Raw genomic sequence first — 6,833 nt, forward strand, 5'->3', positions numbered from 1 at the left:
ACCAAAAAATGAAATATATATTATGCGGAACCATTACATAACTATTGGAATATGATGTGTCATTGAATTAGATTTGACGAATTGCATAAGAGGTTGTTAATGTTGTATCACCAAATTTTCTATATGTTTATCATGTAAGGTAAATCGATCCTCAGTTTTAACATTGTAATAATTTAAACAAGACGAGTTAGTCTAAGAAAGCATCTATATAAGCTTTTATTTTGAATATAACATTGACAAAAATAAAAACAAAAGTTTATTTTAATGTTTAAATGAATATTTTAATTAATTTATAGTAATTTTATAGTAATTTTATTATTTTTAATTTGTTTCAAGAAAAAATAAATCCGAAGGTAGAAAATAAAAAACACAAATTTAAAAAAAGTGTCTGTAATTCAAGATATATTCTCCAATAACCACATAGCAATTATTAAAGAGAGAAGTCTGAAAGACAACTCGTTCTTGATAATATTATGACGGTCTTTAATAGGCTTTGGTGCATAAACAACGACGGAAAGCTCCGTCGAATTCGCATTGACCGCCTTCAAATTGCTCGAATAGTTGGCAGATGATGGCACAATTGTTACTGCTAAAGCACACACCTGAGAAACGATCGCTGCGTGTCTTGCATATTTTGTCCGCCAAACCCATCTCTATAAATATAAAAACACATTTGAGCATATGTGTGTTAGTACTTAGTAATTAATGTCTATAATAAAAATGTATACTCATTATGATATAACACCTAAATTCACATATATGTATGTATGATAATTTAGAAACTATAACATGACATGAGTATTGAACCTATAGTGGCAGCAATAAAGATAAAAGAGATCAAGAGAAAAGCTGAAAGAACACGGTTAGAGAGCTTCATTTTTGGAGTGAGAGAGAATGAATATTCTAGTGAGATTGTTAGAAATAATTTAGTGTTGTGTAGGCAGAATAAGCGTTGTTGGTGGCACTATATATATATATAGGAAATAAGGACTCATTATCTTCCATAGTATTTTAAATTTGTTGATGTAACATCCGCAAACCAAATTGTGCGTTTTGGATGAGGGTGTTGATCGACACCAAAGGGGTGTCGGTCGACACCATTATTTTTCTGGTTCGATCGAATTGATTCAATCGTCAATTTTGGCAGGTTTGGTTTAAGGAAACCATTGAACCGAGTTGTAAAAGGGGGAAAACGACCTAGGGTCGTGTTTTTGTGTTGTTTCGCCGCTTTTAGAAAAAAAAACAAAAGAGAGAGTTGGTTCTTGAGGTTCTAGAGAGAGTTTGTGAGATTTCAAAGCTTTGTGGGAGAGATCTTGCTGTGGGAGTAAGGATTCAAGGCTAGGATCGTGTGGGAAGCTTGCTGAGAGTGTGGATTCGTCCATTGTTGGTAAGAAACTTCCTGCAAAGAGGTGAGTGCATGACCATGGCTTATCTAAGCCTTTGATCCCTTGTTCTTGCTTGTTTGTTGCTTGTTTGTGTGTTTTTCTTGCTGGGATTGGTTGCTACATGTTCCTACGGATGTATAAGGCTTGGGTTTTGAGTATTAGACGATTTGGTGGAGTTTGGGAGCGAGATTCGACTCTCGGCTTCGAGCGGATCGCGGTTGCAGAGGGAGTGTCGATCGACACCACTTGGTGTCGGTCAACACCAGTGAAGAAGGCATCAATCGACACTGTGGGGTAGTGTCGGTCGACACGAAGAGCCAGTGTCGATCGACACTTGGCTGATGTCGGTCGACACCTCCCTTCCAGCGAGTTGATGTTCGTTTTCCTGGTTTGTGTGCTTTGTTTTGTTGATTGTTTGGAACTTGGAATCACTGTTGCTTATGTGTATAGCCCAGTAGATGGGAGGATTGCCTCACTGAGTGTTTATCAAATACTCATGCATCTCATTATGTGTTTGTGGTGCAGGTAAAGGCAAAGTGTGATCGTGGAATCAAGGCAATGAAGAGGAGGTTGTTCTAGGGACTCGGTTTGATGTTGTCTGGCATTCCTAGGTTGCTAGAGTTGGATAATTAGAACATTGCTAGGTTGCTGGTTCTATGTTTCCTGTTATTTGATTATTTGATATTGTTGATGTTATATTTATGGTTATATTATTGGATATTGAGATTGGTTATTCCGCTGATGATTGTGATTATGGTTAGGTGGCTAGTGGATATGGGACCACTGGTTGTAGTTTATTTACTATATTATATTTATTATTTATTATTTTTTTTTAAAAAGGTCAGTCCTTTCATTTTGGTATCAGAGCCCTTACAGTTCTAGGTTTGGGTTCACTAGGTTTCTGTTGTGATGTTTGGGATTGCATATCTTAATTCGTTATGTGAGTTAGTCAATTGTGTGTGGCATGGAGTCCTAGAAAATCCTCTTCGAGCCGACTGTGTGATTCCACGGTGAGTTTATGTTTCTCTGTTTTAATAGTAATTGTTTGCTTAGTCTTCTGTTCATGGTAGTGCAGATGGCTAGAGATGGTACTGTTGCTGGTCGTGGTCGTGGACAGAGACGTGGTCGTGGACGCGGACGTGGTTGCGGTAGGGGCAGAGTCCCAGAGGTTAGTGAGACCGAGGACCAGAGTGTGACAAATGAGGGTGTTGGCGAGTCGCAGGGTGTTCCAGGGGATTCTGTGAGTGTGGCCGGAGGGGGCGGTGTTGATGCTCCAGTGGCCGGTGATGCTAGGGTCCCGGGTGTGGGAGTCCCAGCGGGTGGAGTCCATGGTGTTGACTTTGCGGCTATGCTAGCACAGGTGTTAGAGCGGTTACCACCAGTGGTACCTCCTTAGGCTCAGGTAGTGCCACCAGTGGTGGCGGAGGAGCGGCAGCCAGTGGTTGCGGATGTGGGAGCACATGGACGTTATTTGTCTATGCTCAAGGAGATGACGCGTCTTGGTACTGAGCTGTTTTTGGGTGGTACAGACCCTACTGTTGCGGATGCGTGGAGGACAAGTGTGGAACGTAACTTCCATACTCTGAGATGTCCTGAGGAGTTTTGGGTGGACATAGGGGTCAACCATTTGAGTGGTGAGGCTCAGGTGTGGTGGAGATCAGTGGCTGCTAGGAGAGTGCAGAGGGAGATGACTTGGGCTGACTTCATCTTGGAGTTCAACCGCAAGTATTTTCCTAGAGAGGCATTGGATCGGTTGGAGGTGCAGTTCCTTCAATTGTCTCAGGGGACACGGTCAATGCGGGAGCTGGACTTAGAGTTCAGTCGACTTCTTTGTTATGGGGGTCGGGCTATGGAGTCTGAGGAGGCTCAGATCAAGAGGTTTTTGAGGGTTCTACGTGATGATTTGAGAGTTCACTGTAGAGGGCGGAGTTATGCTACGCGTGCAGAGCTGGTTGAGACTGCAGCAGAGATTTAGGAGGATATCCGGGCACAGTCAGTGGCGGCTAGTCCAGCAGTTCAGCCTAGTAGGGCTCAGCAGCAGGGTGGTTATAGCAGGGGCGGTAGGCCTGCACAGGGAACCAAGAGGAGGTGGGAGGCTACGCAGAGGCCGAGTTGTGCGAGTTGCTTCAGTTATGGGAGCAAGGATCACAAGGTTGCTAGTTGTCCCAAGAGGAATGCCCTGACGGTAGCGGCTCGTGTATGCTATCATTGCAGGGAGCCAGGGCATATCAGGCCCATGTGTCCCAAGTTGCAGCCGGTGGCAGTGGCAGCGTTGCAGCAGGTGCAGCCTTGAGGTCAGTAGGTGGCACGGATTGAGTAGGCGCCACGGGTTTACACGACTGTAGAGACTGGTGGAACCAGTGCCGGGGCGATCACAGTTATAATTTCTGGTACTTAAACTTTGTGAATTTTAGTAGGTTCAGATTTTATATTTTTCCTGTGTAGGGACCTTGTTGGTGGGCGGGTTTAAGTCCCATGTTATGTTTGATTCTGGAGCTTCTCACAGCTTCATTACTCCGGAGTGAGCAGAGAGCGCGGGGATAAGAGGGGATCCCGGAGAGCGTACATGAGTTGTCAGAGTTGCGGGAGGCAAGTTCTTGAGAGTTATTGGAAGAGCTAGAGGAGTTGATATTCAGATCGCAGGAGAGTCGTGGCCAGCGGATTTGCTTATCAGTCCAGTGGAGTTGTATGATGTTATTCTTGGGATGGATTGGTTGCATCGGTATATGGTGCATTTGGATTGCCATCGAGGTAGAGTGGAGTTTGAGCGTCCAGTAGGGAAGTTGGTTTTTTAGGGTATTAGACCGACTTCGGGGAGTCTCGTGATCTCAGCCATTCAGGCTGGGAAGATGATCGAGAAGGGCCGTGAGGCTTATTTGGTTACTATATCTATGCCAGAGTCAGTGGGGAAGTCTACGGTTAGCGGTATACCGGTAGTGGAGGAGTTTGAGGATGTGTTTCAGTCATTGCAGGGATTACCACCATCTCGGTCGGATCCTTTTACTATTGAACTGGAACCAGGGACGACGCCGTTATCCAAGGCTCCTTACAGAATGGCTCCAGCAGATATGGTAGAGCTGAAGAAGCAGCTAGAGGATTTGTTGAGTAAGGGATTCATCCATCCTAGTGTATCACCGTGGGGAGGGCCGGTGTTGTTTGTGAAGAAGAAGGATGGGAGTTTTAGGTTGTGCATTGATTATCGGGGTTTGAACTGGGTCACTATGAAGAACAAGTACCTTCTTCCCATGATTGATGAGTTGTTGGATCAGTTGAGAGGTGCTACTTGGTTCTCTAAGGTAGATCTAGCGTCGGGTTATCATCAGATACCGATAGATGAGGCAGATGTGAGGAAGACTGCTTTCAAGACGAGGTATGGGCATTATGAGTTTGTGGTGATGCCTTGCGGGTTGACTAACGCGCCAGCAGCGTTTATGAGATTGATGAACAGCGTGTTTCAGGAGTTTCTGGACGTGTCTATCATCATTTTCATCGACGATATCCTGGTTTATTCTAAGAGTCCTGAGGAGCATACAATTCATTTGAGGGCAGTTCTGGAGAAGCTGCGGGAGCAGAAGTTGTTTGCCAAGTTGAGCAAGTGTAGTTTTTGGCAGCGTGAGATGGGTTTTCTGGGTCATATTGTTTCTGCAGAGGGGGTTTCTGTGGATCCGGAGAAGATCCAGGCTATCAGGGATTGGCCTAGACCGCAGAATGCCACAGAGATCAGGAGTTTCCTTGGGTTGGCAGGTTACTACAGGAGGTTTGTGCAGGGTTTTGCAAGTAGAGCATGCCCTATGACTAAGTTGACAAGGAAGGATGTTCCATTTGCTTGGTCACAGGAGTGTGAGGAGGGCTTTGGAAGCCTTAAGGAGATGTTGACTACTACGCCAGTGTTGGCTTTGCCTGAGCAGGGAGAACCCTATGTGGTTTATACTGATGCATCTAGAGTTGGTTTGGGGTGTGTATTGATGCAGCATGGGAAGGTGATTGCTTATGCTTCGCGGCAGTTGCGGAAGCATGAGGGCAACTATCCTACTCATGATTTGGAGATGGCTGCTGTAGTTTTTGCCCTGAAGATTTGGAGATCTTATCTTTATGGTGCAAAGGTACAGGTGTTTACAGATCATAAGAGCTTGAAGTATATATTCACTCAGCCTGAGCTGAATTTGAGACAGAGGCGATGGATGGAGCTTGTGGCGGATTATGTTTTGGAGATAGCCTATCACTCTGGTAAGGCTAACACGGTTGCAGATGCTCTGAGTCGGAAGAGGGTAGCTTCGGCTCAGTAGCAGGAGATGGAGTCTCTGGTAGGAGAGATCAATGCTTTGAGCTTGTGTGCTGTTTCACAGAAACCGTTGGGTTTGGAAGCAGTTGATAGAGCAGATCTTCTGAGTAGGGTGCAGTTTGCTCAGGAGAAGGATTTGGGGCTGGTGAATGCCTCAAAGGATGTGTATTCAGAGTATCAGGTCTCAGATAATGGTACTATCTTGGTGCACAGTCGGGTTTGTGTGCCCCAGGATGAGGAGTTGAGACTGGAGATCCTGAGAGAGGCTCATGTGAACAGGTTTTCTATTCATCCAGGAGCGACTAAGATGTACCGTGATCTCAAGAGGTACTATCACTAGGTCGGGATGAAGAAGGATGTAGCTAGTTGGGTCTCGAGGTGTGATGTGTGTCAGCTAGTGAAGGCTGAGCATCAGGTTCCTGGCGGTTTACTGAAGAGTCTACCCATTCCTGAGTGGAAGTGGGATATGATCACTATGGATTTTGTGGTAGGATTGCCAGTTCACGGACCTTTGATGCTATTTGGGTCATTGTGGACCGGTTGACTAAGTCACCACATTTTCTGGCCATGAAGAAGACTGATGGAGCAGCGGTGTATTGTTTCTAAGTCAGCACATTTTCTGGCCATGGGGTGCCAGCGAGCATTGTGTCTGATAGGGATTCTAAGTTCACTTCGGTGTTCTGGAGGGCATTTTAGGCAGAGATGGGCACTAAGGTGCATATGAGTACAGCTTATCATCCCCAGACAGATGGACAGTCAGAGAGGACGATCCAGACGCTAGAGGATTTGCTGAGGATGTGTGTGTTCAGGAGACCTCAGAGAAGATTCGGGTTCTCAAGCTGAACATGCAGGAGGCTCAGGATAGGCAGAGGAGTTATGCTGATAGGAAGAGGAGAGATCTTGAGTTTCAGGTAGGAGACAGAGTGTATCTTAATATGGCCATGTTGCAGGGTCCGAACAGGTCATTGTCAGAGACTAAGTTGAGTCTGAGGTACATGGGTCCGTTCAGAGTTATTGAGCGGGTGGGACCGGTAGCATATAGGCTGGAGTTACCTGAGGTTATGCATGCGTTCCATAAGGTTTTCCATGTGTCTATGTTGCGGAAGTGTCTCCGTGAGGGTGAGCAGGTGTTGGCTAAGATTCCTGAGGATCTTCAGCCTAACATG

The 6,833-nt window shown here is 45.4% G+C and overlaps 2 pseudogenes; one reads left to right on the forward strand and one right to left on the reverse strand.

Moving 5' to 3' along the window:
* Window positions 1-483: 483 nt before the first annotated feature.
* Window positions 484-906, reverse strand: LOC109131532 (defensin-like protein 8 pseudogene; annotated as a pseudogene).
* Window positions 907-2,733: 1,827 nt separating this feature from the next.
* LOC147937510 (uncharacterized) lies at window positions 2,734-6,510 on the forward strand (annotated as a pseudogene).
* The last annotated feature ends 323 nt before the right edge of the window (window positions 6,511-6,833 follow it).

This window comes from Camelina sativa, chromosome 9, assembly GCF_030686135.1.
Source record: "Camelina sativa cultivar CO46 ecotype springtype chromosome 9, ASM3068613v1".
Lineage (NCBI taxonomy): Eukaryota > Viridiplantae > Streptophyta > Magnoliopsida > Brassicales > Brassicaceae > Camelina > Camelina sativa.